This window comes from Alosa pseudoharengus, unplaced genomic scaffold (assembly GCF_046254945.1).
Source record: "Alosa pseudoharengus isolate Yale_2024_CS ecotype anadromous, Long Island Sound unplaced genomic scaffold, YU_APseudo_1.1 YU_APseudo_1.1_scf_8, whole genome shotgun sequence".
Lineage (NCBI taxonomy): Eukaryota > Metazoa > Chordata > Actinopteri > Clupeiformes > Clupeidae > Alosa > Alosa pseudoharengus.
In genome coordinates, this window is record NW_027468870.1 from 135,001 (window position 1) to 151,656 (window position 16,656).

The 16,656-nt window shown below is 43.8% G+C and overlaps 15 non-coding genes and 5 pseudogenes across 15 annotated transcripts; 5 read left to right on the top strand and 15 right to left on the bottom strand.

The window, feature by feature from the left end:
• Nucleotides 1–1,630: 1,630 nt before the first annotated feature.
• On the bottom strand, nt 1,631–1,704 carry LOC143112958 (U6 spliceosomal RNA; annotated as a pseudogene).
• Nucleotides 1,705–2,413: 709 nt separating this feature from the next.
• On the top strand, nt 2,414–2,485 carry trnad-guc (transfer RNA aspartic acid (anticodon GUC)). Its single transcript has one exon. It is a non-coding gene; the product is annotated as a tRNA-Asp (tRNA).
• A 66-nt stretch (nt 2,486–2,551) lies between these two features.
• Nucleotides 2,552–2,622, bottom strand: trnag-gcc (transfer RNA glycine (anticodon GCC)). The gene has a single exon. It is a non-coding gene; the product is annotated as a tRNA-Gly (tRNA).
• A 144-nt stretch (nt 2,623–2,766) lies between these two features.
• Nucleotides 2,767–2,838, bottom strand: trnaq-uug (transfer RNA glutamine (anticodon UUG)). Its single transcript has one exon. It is a non-coding gene; the product is annotated as a tRNA-Gln (tRNA).
• Nucleotides 2,839–4,956: 2,118 nt separating this feature from the next.
• Nucleotides 4,957–5,030, bottom strand: LOC143112952 (U6 spliceosomal RNA; annotated as a pseudogene).
• Nucleotides 5,031–5,761: 731 nt separating this feature from the next.
• trnad-guc (transfer RNA aspartic acid (anticodon GUC)) lies at nt 5,762–5,833 on the top strand. The gene has a single exon. It is a non-coding gene; the product is annotated as a tRNA-Asp (tRNA).
• Nucleotides 5,834–5,899: 66 nt separating this feature from the next.
• On the bottom strand, nt 5,900–5,970 carry trnag-gcc (transfer RNA glycine (anticodon GCC)). Its single transcript has one exon. It is a non-coding gene; the product is annotated as a tRNA-Gly (tRNA).
• Nucleotides 5,971–6,114: 144 nt separating this feature from the next.
• Nucleotides 6,115–6,186, bottom strand: trnaq-uug (transfer RNA glutamine (anticodon UUG)). The gene has a single exon. It is a non-coding gene; the product is annotated as a tRNA-Gln (tRNA).
• A 2,707-nt stretch (nt 6,187–8,893) lies between these two features.
• LOC143112953 (U6 spliceosomal RNA) lies at nt 8,894–8,967 on the bottom strand (annotated as a pseudogene).
• Nucleotides 8,968–9,676: 709 nt separating this feature from the next.
• trnad-guc (transfer RNA aspartic acid (anticodon GUC)) lies at nt 9,677–9,748 on the top strand. The gene has a single exon. It is a non-coding gene; the product is annotated as a tRNA-Asp (tRNA).
• Nucleotides 9,749–9,814: 66 nt separating this feature from the next.
• On the bottom strand, nt 9,815–9,885 carry trnag-gcc (transfer RNA glycine (anticodon GCC)). Its single transcript has one exon. It is a non-coding gene; the product is annotated as a tRNA-Gly (tRNA).
• A 144-nt stretch (nt 9,886–10,029) lies between these two features.
• trnaq-uug (transfer RNA glutamine (anticodon UUG)) lies at nt 10,030–10,101 on the bottom strand. The gene has a single exon. It is a non-coding gene; the product is annotated as a tRNA-Gln (tRNA).
• A 1,697-nt stretch (nt 10,102–11,798) lies between these two features.
• Nucleotides 11,799–11,872, bottom strand: LOC143112959 (U6 spliceosomal RNA; annotated as a pseudogene).
• A 746-nt stretch (nt 11,873–12,618) lies between these two features.
• On the top strand, nt 12,619–12,690 carry trnad-guc (transfer RNA aspartic acid (anticodon GUC)). Its single transcript has one exon. It is a non-coding gene; the product is annotated as a tRNA-Asp (tRNA).
• A 66-nt stretch (nt 12,691–12,756) lies between these two features.
• Nucleotides 12,757–12,827, bottom strand: trnag-gcc (transfer RNA glycine (anticodon GCC)). The gene has a single exon. It is a non-coding gene; the product is annotated as a tRNA-Gly (tRNA).
• A 144-nt stretch (nt 12,828–12,971) lies between these two features.
• Nucleotides 12,972–13,043, bottom strand: trnaq-uug (transfer RNA glutamine (anticodon UUG)). The gene has a single exon. It is a non-coding gene; the product is annotated as a tRNA-Gln (tRNA).
• Nucleotides 13,044–15,161: 2,118 nt separating this feature from the next.
• LOC143112954 (U6 spliceosomal RNA) lies at nt 15,162–15,235 on the bottom strand (annotated as a pseudogene).
• A 731-nt stretch (nt 15,236–15,966) lies between these two features.
• Nucleotides 15,967–16,038, top strand: trnad-guc (transfer RNA aspartic acid (anticodon GUC)). The gene has a single exon. It is a non-coding gene; the product is annotated as a tRNA-Asp (tRNA).
• Nucleotides 16,039–16,104: 66 nt separating this feature from the next.
• Nucleotides 16,105–16,175, bottom strand: trnag-gcc (transfer RNA glycine (anticodon GCC)). Its single transcript has one exon. It is a non-coding gene; the product is annotated as a tRNA-Gly (tRNA).
• A 144-nt stretch (nt 16,176–16,319) lies between these two features.
• On the bottom strand, nt 16,320–16,391 carry trnaq-uug (transfer RNA glutamine (anticodon UUG)). The gene has a single exon. It is a non-coding gene; the product is annotated as a tRNA-Gln (tRNA).
• Nucleotides 16,392–16,656: the final 265 nt, after the last annotated feature.

Sequence of the window (16,656 nt, forward strand, 5' to 3'; positions counted from 1 at the left end):
GCGAATGCATTGAAATGAATGGGCACAGATTGTGTAGCCTCCTAACGAAAGCTCTCGCGTTTGGAAAAATGCATAAGATTAAAATCTGAAAACGTAGTTATCTTCGTAAGACCCTTGGGTAGCTGTGATATAAATGCTGTAGCGATATTCAAAGCGTAAATATACAAACTTTATGTTTAAAGTGTAACCGCCATCGTTTCCCATAGGAATGAATGGAAAACACAGTCTCCTAACGAGACCTCTCAAATTCGGAATAATGCATAATATTAAAATCTGAAAACGTAGTTATCTTCGTAAGACCCTTGGGTGGCTGTGGTGTAAATGCTGTAGCGAAATTCGAAGCGTAAATATACAAACTTTATGTTTAAAGTGTAACTGCGATTTCCATAAGAATGCATTGAAATGAATGGGCACAGATTGTGTAGCCTCCTAAAGAGGCCTCTCACGTTCGAAATAATGCATCAAATTAAAATCTGAAAACGTAGTTATCTTCGTAAGACCCTTGGGTAGCTGTGATATAAATGCTGTAGCGATATTCGAAGCGTAAATATACAAACTTTATGTTTAAAGTGTAACCGCCATCGTTTCCCATAGGAATTAATGGAAAACACAGTCTCCTAAAGAGGCCTCTCACGTTCGAAATAATGCATCAAATTAAAATCTGAAAACGTAGGTATCTTTGCAAGACCCTTGGGTTGCTGTGATATAAATAATGTACTGAAATTTGAAGTGTAAATCGGTGTATTTTGTGTTTAAAGCGCAACCGCTCTGTCCCATTGTGTGTTAAGTGGTCCCCTCTTCCAGTCTCTCCTCCTCTCAGCAACCACTTCAGTATGTATAGTTTTCTTATAAAAACAATTGTCTTTAATAAAAATAAACATTAGTTGCTTAAATACTCTGTCTGTTTTTGTGAAGGACAAAAATCACCATAAAAGCTGGTTGAAATAAAGCCATGCTTTAATAAACAATTAATAAATGAACACACTATAAAAGCTGGTTGAAATAAAGCCATGCTTTAATAAACAACAAACAAATGAACATTTATTACAATTACAGATAGACAATTGGCATAAAAAGCATGTTCATAAAAGCTCTGATGGGAGAAATCAACACTGGCCCTTTAACCGGTCGTCTGTGTACCCTTTGATTGACACGTGTGTCTTATTTGTCTCATTTGTATGGCTGCAAACGGCCTTGCGTCCCATTTTTCACTACATTTATTCGGGATAAATACTTAGAGGGCATCATTTAATCCAATTTTAGGCAGGGCTGTGGGGCTAGGTCTAGGAAAACGGTAGGCAGGCGGCCGTGCGCTCCCGCGCACGGGACGGTGGCATTCGCCGCCGTCGGGGCCAACATCGCAGAACCGTAAGTTTCCTCCGGTTGTCTGTGTACCCTTTGATTGACACGTGTGTCTTATTTGTCTCATTTGTATGGCTGCAAACGGCCTTGCGTCCCATTTTTCACTACATTTATTCGGGATAAATACTTAGAGGGCATCATTTAATCCAATTTTAGGCAGGGCTGTGGGGCTAGGTCTAGGAAAACGGTAGGCAGGCGGCCGTGCGCTCCCGCGCACGGGACGGTGGCATTCGCCGCCGTCGGGGCCAACATCGCAGAACCGTAAGTTTCCTTCGCGCAGGGGCCATGCTAATCTTCTCTGTATCGATCCAATTTTAGTAGGTGTGCTGCCGTAGCGAGCACATCCTAGAAGCGTCTCACCTCAGCATATAACCCCCCACCTCAGCCCAAGCGCTGACTGCCAGGGTGGGTGCTGCAGGCAAGAAAACCCTCTTCAATCCTTCCAAGTGTCCCAGGAAAGGGTAACTAAGGTAAACCAGATGACAAACTTTACATGGACAGCTAAGCAGAGTGCTTCAAAAACTGCAAATTGACATTTAAAGTCATAAGTTTTGCATAAGGAATGGCCAGGTGGAAATAAGGGGCGGAGCCTTGGTCCCCAGGCAGACGGGAGTGGGGTTAGGCCTAACCCCAACCCCACTCCAGGGTCCTGCCTGCTTCCAGTTCCACAACCCTAAAATGTACATTTACATTTACATGTTCCCAATTCCCTTCCTGTTCCCCAATTAAGGTTGAGATTTTCCCCTTTGACCCCTCACTCTTTTGCCTTTGCAATTTTATTTTTTCCTCATTATTTGATTTTCTACACTGTTATTACTTTGTTATTACACTGTTATTACTTTGTTATTACACTGTTACTATTATGTTATTATTATGTTATTACACTGGTTTTTACTCTGTTTGGTTGATCTTTTAGCACTTTAAGCACAATAAATAACATCTTCCCCTCACCTAACCCTAAATGTTGAAGCACCTGAAGACAAGCAGCCTAAGCCCTGAAGTGGAAGCTTCAGGAAGGTGGAGCAGAGAGTCCTGTGAAGCCACAGGGTCTTCCTCGTTAGTATAGTGGTGAGTATCCCCGCCTGTCACGCGGGAGACCGGGGTTCGATTCCCCGACGGGGAGATGCTTCAGCCTTTTGGCTTAAACCCTGACCTTTATGTTGGAATGGGAGCAGGAAAAGTCTAGAGATGCATTGGCCGGGAATCGAACCCGGGCCTCCCGCGTGGCAGGCGAGAATTCTACCACTGAACCACCAATGCTTGCACCGCCTGATGGAGGGCTGCTCACAGGTTTTCCAGAGGTGGCAATTGCAGTGTGAGAATCAGAGCACCTGCCAGGTGCAGTGAAGTTTGTGGCAGTGAGTAACCGAAAAGCCGTAAAACGCTGCTGCCAAGGCCAAGCGGAGGTTCCACCGAGATTTGAACTCGGATCGCTGGATTCAAAGTCCAGAGTGCTAACCATTACACCATGGAACCGAGAGTGAGGGTCCATCAGGTACAGTAAACCAAACCCACGTAGAGCCCCTTGCCCTCCTGGATTTAACTTTCACTGAAATGTGAAGGAGGCACATGGGTGACGGTGGATGTCTATTCAGCAACCCTAGGCCTCATTCGATACCCACTCTATGGTCCTGCCAGCTTCCGGTTCCTCAGCCCTAGCCCCAACCCTATCCCTCTTGGCCTGGTTTGTCATTAGAAGGCAGAAAGGTAGATGAGGGGGGACCTTGACCATGTTTTCAGCGACCTTAGGCCTAATTTTAGGGTCCTGTCTGCTTTCGGACCCACAACCCTGACCCTTAACCAAACCCTAACCAAAATATGGAACGCTTCACGAATTTGCGTGTCATCCTTGCGCTTCCGGGATAGGCTTATGCTCTTTACCTGTGTCTTATCTGTGTCTCATTTGTCTGGCCCGTCATTGGCTTGTCTTATTTGCATGTCCCGCCTTTACAACAAACCTTGCATGTTTTCATTGGCTTGTTCTATTACATTCTGGTCCGTGATTGGCTGAATTCCCCAGCGCGAAGTTTAGAGTTGAAGTTTACTGTCGTCTCTCCCGCTCTAGACACTCTACTTTTCACGGCTCACAGTAAAAGTTCCTCATATCTAAACAACACGTAAGTTATGTTTTTTGTCTGTGGTCGGACAACTTTAGCAGTGATGTAAATGCTGTAGCGAAATTCGAAGTGTAAATATACGAACTTTATGTTTAAAGTGTAACCGCGAATGCATTGAAATGAATGGGCACAGATTGTGTAGCCTCCTAACGAAAGCTCTCACGTTTGGAAAAATGCATGATATTAAAATCTGAAAACGTAGTTATCTTCGTAAGACCCTTGGATAGCTGTGATATAAATGTTGTAGCGAAATTCGAAGCGTAAATATACAAATTGTATGTTTAAAGTGGAACTGCGATCGTTTCCCATAGGAATGAATGGAAAACACAGTCTCCTAACGAGACCTCTCAAAATCGGAATAATGCATAATATTAAAATCTGAAAACGTAGTTATCTTCGTAAGACCCTTGGGTGGCTGTGATGTAAACGCTGTAGCGAAATTCGAAGCGTAAATATACAAACTTTATGTTTAAAGTGTAACTGCGATTTCCATAAGAATGCATTGAAATGAATGGGCACAGATTGTGTAGCCTCCTAAAGAGGCCTCTCACGTTCGAAATAATGCATCAAATTAAAATCTGAAAACGTAGTTATCTTCGTAAGACCCTTGGGTAGCTGTGATATAAATGCTGTAGCGATATTCGAAGCGTAAATATACAAACTTTATGTTTAAAGTGTAACCGCCATCGTTTCCCATAGGAATTAATGGAAAACACAGTCTCCTAAAGAGGCCTCTCACGTTCGAAATAATGCATCAAATTAAAATCTGAAAACGTAGGTATCTTTGCAAGACCCTTGGGTTGCTGTGATATAAATAATGTACTGAAATTTGAAGTGTAAATCGGTGTATTTTGTGTTTAAAGCGCAACCGCTCTGTCCCATTGTGTGTTAAGTGGTCCCCTCTTCCAGTCTCTCCTCCTCTCAGCAACCACTTCAGTATGTATAATTTTCTTATAAAAACAATTGCCTTTAATAAAAATAAACATTAGTTGCTTAAATACTGTCTGTTTTTGTGAAGGACAAAAATCACCATAAAAGCTGGTTGAAATAAAGCCATGCTTTAATAAACAATTAATAAATGAACACACTATAAAAGCTGGTTGAAATAAAGCCATGCTTTAATAAACAACAAACAAATGAACATTTATTACAATTACAGATAGACAATTGGCATAAAAAGCATGTTCATAAAAGCTCTGATGGGAGAAATCAACACTGGCCCTTTAACCGTCGTCTGTGTACCCTTTGATTGACACGTGTGTCTTATTTGTCTCATTTGTATGGCTGCAAACGGCCTTGCGTCCCATTTTTCACTACATTTATTCGGGATAAATACTTAGAGGGCATCGTTTAATCCAATTTTAGGCAGGGCTGTGGGGCTAGGTCTAGGAAAACGGTAGGCAGGCGGCCGTGCGCTCCCGCGCACGGGACGGTGGCATTCGCCGCCGTCGGGGCCAACATCGCAGAACCGTAAGTTTCCTTTGCGCAGGGGCCATGCTAATCTTCTCTGTATCGATCCAATTTTAGTAGGTGTGCTGCCGTAGCGAGCACATCCTAGAAGCGTCTCACCTCAGCATATAACCCCCCACCTCAGCCCAAGCGCTGACTGCCAGGGTGGGTGCTGCAGGCAAGAAAACCCTCTTCAATCCTTCCAAGTGTCCCAGGAAAGGGTAACTAAGGTAAACCAGATGACAAACTTTACATGGACAGCTAAGCAGAGTGCTTCAAAAACTGCAAATTGACATTTAAAGTCATAAGTTTTGCATAAGGAATGGCCAGGTGGAAATAAGGGGCGGAGCCTTGGTCCCCAGGCAGACGGGAGTGGGGTTAGGCCTAACCCCAACCCCACTCCAGGGTCCTGCCTGCTTCCAGTTCCACAACCCTAAAATGTACATTTACATTTACATGTTCCCAATTCCCTTCCTGTTCCCCAATTAAGGTTGAGATTTTCCCCTTTGACCCCTCACTCTTTTGCCTTTGCAATTTTATTTTTTCCTCATTATTTGATTTTCTACACTGTTATTACTTTGTTATTACACTGTTATTACTTTGTTATTACACTGTTATTACTTTGTTATTACACTGTTACTATTATGTTATTATTATGTTATTACACTGGTTTTTACTCTGTTTGGTTGATCTTTTAGCACTTTAAGCACAATAAATAACATCTTCCCCTCACCTAACCCTAAATGTTGAAGCACCTGAAGACAAGCAGCCTAAGCCCTGAAGTGGAAGCTTCAGGAAGGTGGAGCAGAGAGTCCTGTGAAACCACAGGGTCTTCCTCGTTAGTATAGTGGTGAGTATCCCCGCCTGTCACGCGGGAGACCGGGGTTCGATTCCCCGACGGGGAGATGCTTCAGCCTTTTGGCTTAAACCCTGACCTTTATGTTGGAATGGGAGCAGGAAAAGTCTAGAGATGCATTGGCCGGGAATCGAACCCGGGCCTCCCGCGTGGCAGGCGAGAATTCTACCACTGAACCACCAATGCTTGCACCGCCTGATGGAGGGCTGCTCACAGGTTTTCCAGAGGTGGCAATTGCAGTGTGAGAATCAGAGCACCTGCCAGGTGCAGTGAAGTTTGTGGCAGTGAGTAACCGAAAAGCCGTAAAACGCTGCTGCCAAGGCCAAGCGGAGGTTCCACCGAGATTTGAACTCGGATCGCTGGATTCAAAGTCCAGAGTGCTAACCATTACACCATGGAACCAAGAGTGAGGGTCCATCAGGTACAGTAAACCAAACCCACGTAGAGCCCCTTGCCCTCCTGGATTTAACTTTCACTGAAATGTGAAGGAGGCACATGGGTGACGGTGGATGTCTATTCAGCAACCCTAGGCCTCATTCGATACCCACTCTATGGTCCTGCCAGCTTCCGGTTCCTCAGCCCTAGCCCCAACCCTATCCCTCTTGGCCTGGTTTGTCATTAGAAGGCAGAAAGGTAGATGAGGGGGGACCTTGACCATGTTTTCAGTGACCTTAGGCCTAATTTTAGGGTCCTGTCTGCTTTCGGACCCACAACCCTGACCCTTAACCAAACCCTAACCAAAATATGGAACGCTTCACGAATTTGCGTGTCATCCTTGCGCTTCCGGGATCGGCTTATGCTCTTTACCTGTGTCTTATCTGTGTCTCATTTGTCTGGCCCGTCATTGGCTTGTCTTATTTGCATGTCCCGCCTTTACAACAAACCTTGCATGTTTTCATTGGCTTGTTCTATTACATTCTGGTCCGTGATTGGCTGAATTCCCCAGCGCGAAGTTTAGAGTTGAAGTTTACTGTCGTCTCTCCCGCTCTAGACACTCTACTTTTCACGGCTCACAGTAAAAGTTCCTCATATCTAAACAACACGTAAGTTATGTTTTTTGTCTGTGGTCGGACAACTTTAGCAGTGATGTAAATGCTGTAGCGAAATTCGAAGTGTAAATATACGAACTTTATGTTTAAAGTGTAACCGCGAATGCATTGAAATGAATGGGCACAGATTGTGTAGCCTCCTAACGAAAGCTCTCACGTTTGGAAAAATGCATGATATTAAAATCTGAAAACGTAGTTATCTTCGTAAGACCCTTGGATAGCTGTGATATAAATGTTGTAGCGAAATTCGAAGCGTAAATATACAAATTGTATGTTTAAAGTGGAACTGCGATCGTTTCCCATAGGAATGAATGGAAAACACAGTCTCCTAACGAGACCTCTCAAAATCGGAATAATGCATAATATTAAAATCTGAAAACGTAGTTATCTTCGTAAGACCCTTGGGTGGCTGTGATGTAAACGCTGTAGCGAAATTCGAAGCGTAAATATACAAACTTTATGTTTAAAGTGTAACTGCGATTTCCATAAGAATGCATTGAAATGAATGGGCACAGATTGTGTAGCCTCCTAAAGAGGCCTCTCACGTTCGAAATAATGCATCAAATTAAAATCTGAAAACGTAGTTATCTTCGTAAGACCCTTGGGTAGCTGTGATATAAATGCTGTAGCGAAATTCGAAGCGTAAATATACAAATTTGATGTTTGAAGTGTAACTGTTATTTCCATAAGAATGCATTGAGATGAATGGGCACAGATTGTGTAGCCTCCTAACGAAAGCTCTCGCGTTTGGAAAAATGCATAAGATTAAAATCTGAAAACGTAGTTATCTTCGTAAGACCCTTGGGTAGCTGTGATATAAATGCTGTAGCGATATTCAAAGCGTAAATATACAAACTTTATGTTTAAAGTGTAACCGCCATCGTTTCCCATAGGAATGAATGGAAAACACAGTCTCCTAACGAGACCTCTCAAATTCGGAATAATGCATAATATTAAAATCTGAAAACGTAGTTATCTTCGTAAGACCCTTGGGTGGCTGTGATGTAAATGCTGTAGCGAAATTCGAAGCGTAAATATACAAACTTTATGTTTAAAGTGTAACTGCGATTTCCATAAGAATGCATTGAAATGAATGGGCACAGATTGTGTAGCCTCCTAAAGAGGCCTCTCACGTTCGAAATAATGCATCAAATTAAAATCTGAAAACGTAGTTATCTTCGTAAGACCCTTGGGTAGCTGTGATATAAATGCTGTAGCGATATTCGAAGCGTAAATATACAAACTTTATGTTTAAAGTGTAACCGCCATCGTTTCCCATAGGAATTAATGGAAAACACAGTCTCCTAAAGAGGCCTCTCACGTTCGAAATAATGCATCAAATTAAAATCTGAAAACGTAGGTATCTTTGCAAGACCCTTGGGTTGCTGTGATATAAATAATGTACTGAAATTTGAAGTGTAAATCGGTGTATTTTGTGTTTAAAGCGCAACCGCTCTGTCCCATTGTGTGTTAAGTGGTCCCCTCTTCCAGTCTCTCCTCCTCTCAGCAACCACTTCAGTATGTATAGTTTTCTTATAAAAACAATTGCCTTTAATAAAAATAAACATTAGTTGCTTAAATACTGTCTGTTTTTGTGAAGGACAAAAATCACCATAAAAGCTGGTTGAAATAAAGCCATGCTTTAATAAACAATTAATAAATGAACACACTATAAAAGCTGGTTGAAATAAAGCCATGCTTTAATAAACAACAAACAAATGAACATTTATTACAATTACAGATAGACAATTGGCATAAAAAGCATGTTCATAAAAGCTCTGATGGGAGAAATCAACACTGGCCCTTTAACCGGTCGTCTGTGTACCCTTTGATTGACACGTGTGTCTTATTTGTCTCATTTGTATGGCTGCAAACGGCCTTGCGTCCCATTTTTCACTACATTTATTCGGGATAAATACTTAGAGGGCATCGTTTAATCCAATTTTAGGCAGGGCTGTGGGGCTAGGTCTAGGAAAACGGTAGGCAGGCGGCCGTGCGCTCCCGCGCACGGGACGGTGGCATTCGCCGCCGTCGGGGCCAACATCGCAGAACCGTAAGTTTCCTTTGCGCAGGGGCCATGCTAATCTTCTCTGTATCGATCCAATTTTAGTAGGTGTGCTGCCGTAGCGAGCACATCCTAGAAGCGTCTCACCTCAGCATATAACCCCCCACCTCAGCCCAAGCGCTGACTGCCAGGGTGGGTGCTGCAGGCAAGAAAACCCTCTTCAATCCTTCCAAGTGTCCCAGGAAAGGGTAACTAAGGTAAACCAGATGACAAACTTTACATGGACAGCTAAGCAGAGTGCTTCAAAAACTGCAAATTGACATTTAAAGTCATAAGTTTTGCATAAGGAATGGCCAGGTGGAAATAAGGGGCGGAGCCTTGGTCCCCAGGCAGACGGGAGTGGGGTTAGGCCTAACCCCAACCCCACTCCAGGGTCCTGCCTGCTTCCAGTTCCACAACCCTAAAATGTACATTTACATTTACATGTTCCCAATTCCCTTCCTGTTCCCCAATTAAGGTTGAGATTTTCCCCTTTGACCCCTCACTCTTTTGCCTTTGCAATTTTATTTTTTCCTCATTATTTGATTTTCTACACTGTTATTACTTTGTTATTACACTGTTATTACTTTGTTATTACACTGTTACTATTATGTTATTATTATGTTATTACACTGGTTTTTACTCTGTTTGGTTGATCTTTTAGCACTTTAAGCACAATAAATAACATCTTCCCCTCACCTAACCCTAAATGTTGAAGCACCTGAAGACAAGCAGCCTAAGCCCTGAAGTGGAAGCTTCAGGAAGGTGGAGCAGAGAGTCCTGTGAAGCCACAGGGTCTTCCTCGTTAGTATAGTGGTGAGTATCCCCGCCTGTCACGCGGGAGACCGGGGTTCGATTCCCCGACGGGGAGATGCTTCAGCCTTTTGGCTTAAACCCTGACCTTTATGTTGGAATGGGAGCAGGAAAAGTCTAGAGATGCATTGGCCGGGAATCGAACCCGGGCCTCCCGCGTGGCAGGCGAGAATTCTACCACTGAACCACCAATGCTTGCACCGCCTGATGGAGGGCTGCTCACAGGTTTTCCAGAGGTGGCAATTGCAGTGTGAGAATCAGAGCACCTGCCAGGTGCAGTGAAGTTTGTGGCAGTGAGTAACCGAAAAGCCGTAAAACGCTGCTGCCAAGGCCAAGCGGAGGTTCCACCGAGATTTGAACTCGGATCGCTGGATTCAAAGTCCAGAGTGCTAACCATTACACCATGGAACCGAGAGTGAGGGTCCATCAGGTACAGTAAACCAAACCCACGTAGAGCCCCTTGCCCTCCTGGATTTAACTTTCACTGAAATGTGAAGGAGGCACATGGGTGACGGTGGATGTCTATTCAGCAACCCTAGGCCTCGTTCGATACCCACTCTATGGTCCTGCCAGCTTCCGGTTCCTCAGCCCTAGCCCCAACCCTATCCCTCTTGGCCTGGTTTGTCATTAGAAGGCAGAAAGGTAGATGAGGGGGGACCTTGACCATGTTTTCAGTGACCTTAGGCCTAATTTTAGGGTCCTGTCTGCTTTCGGACCCACAACCCTGACCCTTAACCAAACCCTAACCAAAATATGGAACGCTTCACGAATTTGCGTGTCATCCTTGCGCTACAGCATTTACATCACGCTCCTTACCTGTGTCTTATCTGTGTCTCATTTGTCTGGCCCGTCATTGGCTTGTCTTATTTGCATGTCCCGCCTTTACAACAAACCTTGCATGTTTTCATTGGCTTGTTCTATTACATTCTGGTCCGTGATTGGCTGAATTCCCCAGCGCGAAGTTTTGAGTTGAAGTTTACTGTCGTCTCTCCCGCTCTAGACACTCTACTTTTCACGGCTCACAGTAAAAGTTCCTCATATCTAAACAACACGTAAGTTATGTTTTTTGTCTGTGGTCGGACAACTTTAGCAGTGATGTAAATGCTGTAGCGAAATTCGAAGTGTAAATATACGAACTTTATGTTTAAAGTGTAACCGCGAATGCATTGAAATGAATGGGCACAGATTGTGTAGCCTCCTAACGAAAGCTCTCGCGTTTGGAAAAATGCATAATATTAAAATCTGAAAACGTAGTTATCTTCGTAAGACCCTTGGGTGGCTGTGATGTAAATGCTGTAGCGAAATTCGAAGCGTAAATATACAAACTTTATGTTTAAAGTGTAACTGCGATTTCCATAAGAATGCATTGAAATGAATGGGCACAGATTGTGTAGCCTCCTAAAGAGGCCTCTCACGTTCGAAATAATGCATCAAATTAAAATCTGAAAACGTAGGTATCTTTGCAAGACCCTTGGGTTGCTGTGATATAAATAATGTACTGAAATTTGAAGTGTAAATCGGTGTATTTTGTGTTTAAAGCGCAACCGCTCTGTCCCATTGTGTGTTAAGTGGTCCCCTCTTCCAGTCTCTCCTCCTCTCAGCAACCACTTCAGTATGTATAGTTTTCTCATAAAAACAATTGTCTTTAATAAAAATAAACATTAGTTGCTTAAATACTCTGTCTGTTTTTGTGAAGGACAAAAATCACCATAAAAGCTGGTTGAAATAAAGCCATGCTTTAATAAACAATTAATAAATGAACACACTATAAAAGCTGGTTGAAATAAAGCCATGCTTTAATAAACAACAAACAAATGAACATTTATTACAATTACAAATAGACAATTGGCATAAAAAGCATGTTCATAAAAGCTCTGATGGGAGAAATCAACACTGGCACTTTAACCGGTCGTCTGTGTACCCTTTGATTGACACGTGTGTCTTATTTGTCTCATTTGTATGGCTGCAAACGGCCTTGCGTCCCATTTTTCACTACATTTATTCGGGATAAATACTTAGAGGGCATCATTTAATCCAATTTTAGGCAGAGCTGTGGGGCTAGGTCTAGGAAAACGGTAGGCAGGCGGCCGTGCGCAGAACCGTAACTTTCCTTTGCGCACGGGCCATGCTAATCTTCTCTGTATCGATCCAATTTTAGTAGGTGTGCTGCCGTAGCGAGCACATCCTAGAAGCGTCTCACCTCAGCATATAACCCCCCACCTCAGCCCAAGCGCTGACTGCCAGGGTGGGTGCTGCAGGCAAGAAAACCCTCTTCAATCCTTCCAAGTGTCCCAGGAAAGGGTAACTAAGGTAAACCAGATGACAAACTTTACATGGACAGCTAAGCAGAGTGCTTCAAAAACTGCAAATTGACATTTAAAGTCATAAGTTTTGCATAAGGAATGGCCAGGTGGAAATAAGGGGCGGAGCCTTGGTCCCCAGGCAGACGGGAGTGGGTGGTCTCTAGGCCTCTCTAGGCCTAACCCCAACCCCACTCCAGGGTCCTGCCTGCTTCCAGTTCCACAACCCTAAAATGTACATTTACATTTACATGTTCCCAATTCCCTTCCTGTTCCCCAATTAAGGTTGAGATTTTCCCCTTTGACCCCTCACTCTTTTGCCTTTGCAATTTTATTTTTTCCTCATTATTTGATTTTCTACACTGTTATTACTTTGTTATTACACTGTTATTACTTTGTTATTACACTGTTATTACTTTGTTATTACACTGTTACTATTATGTTATTATTATGTTATTACACTGGTTTTTACTATGTTTGGTTGATCTTTTAGCACTTTAAGCACAATAAATAACATCTTCCCCTCACCTAACCCTAAATGTTGAAGCACCTGAAGACAAGCAGCCTAAGCCCTGAAGTGGAAGCTTCAGGAAGGTGGAGCAGAGAGTCCTGTGAAGCCACAGGGTCTTCCTCGTTAGTATAGTGGTGAGTATCCCCGCCTGTCACGCGGGAGACCGGGGTTCGATTCCCCGACGGGGAGATGCTTCAGCCTTTTGGCTTAAACCCTGACCTTTATGTTGGAATGGGAGCAGGAAAAGTCTAGAGATGCATTGGCCGGGAATCGAACCCGGGCCTCCCGCGTGGCAGGCGAGAATTCTACCACTGAACCACCAATGCTTGCACCGCCTGATGGAGGGCTGCTCACAGGTTTTCCAGAGGTGGCAATTGCAGTGTGAGAATCAGAGCACCTGCCAGGTGCAGTGAAGTTTGTGGCAGTGAGTAACCGAAAAGCCGTAAAACGCTGCTGCCAAGGCCAAGCGGAGGTTCCACCGAGATTTGAACTCGGATCGCTGGATTCAAAGTCCAGAGTGCTAACCATTACACCATGGAACCGAGAGTGAGGGTCCATCAGGTACAGTAAACCAAACCCACGTAGAGCCCCTTGCCCTCCTGGATTTAACTTTCACTGAAATGTGAAGGAGGCACATGGGTGACGGTGGATGTCTATTCAGCAACCCTAGGCCTCATTCGATACCCACTCTATGGTCCTGCCAGCTTCCGGTTCCTCAGCCCTAGCCCCAACCCTATCCCTCTTGGCCTGGTTTGTCATTAGAAGGCAGAAAGGTAGATGAGGGGGGACCTTGACCATGTTTTCAGCGACCTTAGGCCTAATTTTAGGGTCCTGTCTGCTTTCGGACCCACAACCCTGACCCTTAACCAAACCCTAACCAAAATATGGAACGCTTCACGAATTTGCGTGTCATCCTTGCGCTTCCGGGATAGGCTTATGCTCTTTACCTGTGTCTTATCTGTGTCTCATTTGTCTGGCCCGTCATTGGCTTGTCTTATTTGCATGTCCCGCCTTTACAACAAACCTTGCATGTTTTCATTGGCTTGTTCTATTACATTCTGGTCCGTGATTGGCTGAATTCCCCAGCGCGAAGTTTAGAGTTGAAGTTTACTGTCGTCTCTCCCGCTCTAGACACTCTACTTTTCACGGCTCACAGTAAAAGTTCCTCATATCTAAACAACACGTAAGTTATGTTTTTTGTCTGTGGTCGGACAACTTTAGCAGTGATGTAAATGCTGTAGCGAAATTCGAAGTGTAAATATACGAACTTTATGTTTAAAGTGTAACCGCGAATGCATTGAAATGAATGGGCACAGATTGTGTAGCCTCCTAACGAAAGCTCTCACGTTTGGAAAAATGCATGATATTAAAATCTGAAAACGTAGTTATCTTCGTAAGACCCTTGGATAGCTGTGATATAAATGTTGTAGCGAAATTCGAAGCGTAAATATACAAATTGTATGTTTAAAGTGGAACTGCGATCGTTTCCCATAGGAATGAATGGAAAACACAGTCTCCTAACGAGACCTCTCAAAATCGGAATAATGCATAATATTAAAATCTGAAAACGTAGTTATCTTCGTAAGACCCTTGGGTGGCTGTGATGTAAACGCTGTAGCGAAATTCGAAGCGTAAATATACAAACTTTATGTTTAAAGTGTAACTGCGATTTCCATAAGAATGCATTGAAATGAATGGGCACAGATTGTGTAGCCTCCTAAAGAGGCCTCTCACGTTCGAAATAATGCATCAAATTAAAATCTGAAAACGTAGTTATCTTCGTAAGACCCTTGGGTAGCTGTGATATAAATGCTGTAGCGATATTCGAAGCGTAAATATACAAACTTTATGTTTAAAGTGTAACCGCCATCGTTTCCCATAGGAATTAATGGAAAACACAGTCTCCTAAAGAGGCCTCTCACGTTCGAAATAATGCATCAAATTAAAATCTGAAAACGTAGGTATCTTTGCAAGACCCTTGGGTTGCTGTGATATAAATAATGTACTGAAATTTGAAGTGTAAATCGGTGTATTTTGTGTTTAAAGCGCAACCGCTCTGTCCCATTGTGTGTTAAGTGGTCCCCTCTTCCAGTCTCTCCTCCTCTCAGCAACCACTTCAGTATGTATAATTTTCTTATAAAAACAATTGCCTTTAATAAAAATAAACATTAGTTGCTTAAATACTGTCTGTTTTTGTGAAGGACAAAAATCACCATAAAAGCTGGTTGAAATAAAGCCATGCTTTAATAAACAATTAATAAATGAACACACTATAAAAGCTGGTTGAAATAAAGCCATGCTTTAATAAACAACAAACAAATGAACATTTATTACAATTACAGATAGACAATTGGCATAAAAAGCATGTTCATAAAAGCTCTGATGGGAGAAATCAACACTGGCCCTTTAACCGTCGTCTGTGTACCCTTTGATTGACACGTGTGTCTTATTTGTCTCATTTGTATGGCTGCAAACGGCCTTGCGTCCCATTTTTCACTACATTTATTCGGGATAAATACTTAGAGGGCATCGTTTAATCCAATTTTAGGCAGGGCTGTGGGGCTAGGTCTAGGAAAACGGTAGGCAGGCGGCCGTGCGCTCCCGCGCACGGGACGGTGGCATTCGCCGCCGTCGGGGCCAACATCGCAGAACCGTAAGTTTCCTTTGCGCAGGGGCCATGCTAATCTTCTCTGTATCGATCCAATTTTAGTAGGTGTGCTGCCGTAGCGAGCACATCCTAGAAGCGTCTCACCTCAGCATATAACCCCCCACCTCAGCCCAAGCGCTGACTGCCAGGGTGGGTGCTGCAGGCAAGAAAACCCTCTTCAATCCTTCCAAGTGTCCCAGGAAAGGGTAACTAAGGTAAACCAGATGACAAACTTTACATGGACAGCTAAGCAGAGTGCTTCAAAAACTGCAAATTGACATTTAAAGTCATAAGTTTTGCATAAGGAATGGCCAGGTGGAAATAAGGGGCGGAGCCTTGGTCCCCAGGCAGACGGGAGTGGGGTTAGGCCTAACCCCAACCCCACTCCAGGGTCCTGCCTGCTTCCAGTTCCACAACCCTAAAATGTACATTTACATTTACATGTTCCCAATTCCCTTCCTGTTCCCCAATTAAGGTTGAGATTTTCCCCTTTGACCCCTCACTCTTTTGCCTTTGCAATTTTATTTTTTCCTCATTATTTGATTTTCTACACTGTTATTACTTTGTTATTACACTGTTATTACTTTGTTATTACACTGTTATTACTTTGTTATTACACTGTTACTATTATGTTATTATTATGTTATTACACTGGTTTTTACTCTGTTTGGTTGATCTTTTAGCACTTTAAGCACAATAAATAACATCTTCCCCTCACCTAACCCTAAATGTTGAAGCACCTGAAGACAAGCAGCCTAAGCCCTGAAGTGGAAGCTTCAGGAAGGTGGAGCAGAGAGTCCTGTGAAACCACAGGGTCTTCCTCGTTAGTATAGTGGTGAGTATCCCCGCCTGTCACGCGGGAGACCGGGGTTCGATTCCCCGACGGGGAGATGCTTCAGCCTTTTGGCTTAAACCCTGACCTTTATGTTGGAATGGGAGCAGGAAAAGTCTAGAGATGCATTGGCCGGGAATCGAACCCGGGCCTCCCGCGTGGCAGGCGAGAATTCTACCACTGAACCACCAATGCTTGCACCGCCTGATGGAGGGCTGCTCACAGGTTTTCCAGAGGTGGCAATTGCAGTGTGAGAATCAGAGCACCTGCCAGGTGCAGTGAAGTTTGTGGCAGTGAGTAACCGAAAAGCCGTAAAACGCTGCTGCCAAGGCCAAGCGGAGGTTCCACCGAGATTTGAACTCGGATCGCTGGATTCAAAGTCCAGAGTGCTAACCATTACACCATGGAACCAAGAGTGAGGGTCCATCAGGTACAGTAAACCAAACCCACGTAGAGCCCCTTGCCCTCCTGGATTTAACTTTCACTGAAATGTGAAGGAGGCACATGGGTGACGGTGGATGTCTATTCAGCAACCCTAGGCCTCATTCGATACCCACTCTATGGTCCTGCCAGCTTCCGGTTCCTCAGCCCTAGCCCCAACCCTATCCCTCTTGGCCTGGTTTGTCATTAGAAGGCAGAAAGGTAGATGAGGGGGGACCTTGACCATGTTTTCAGT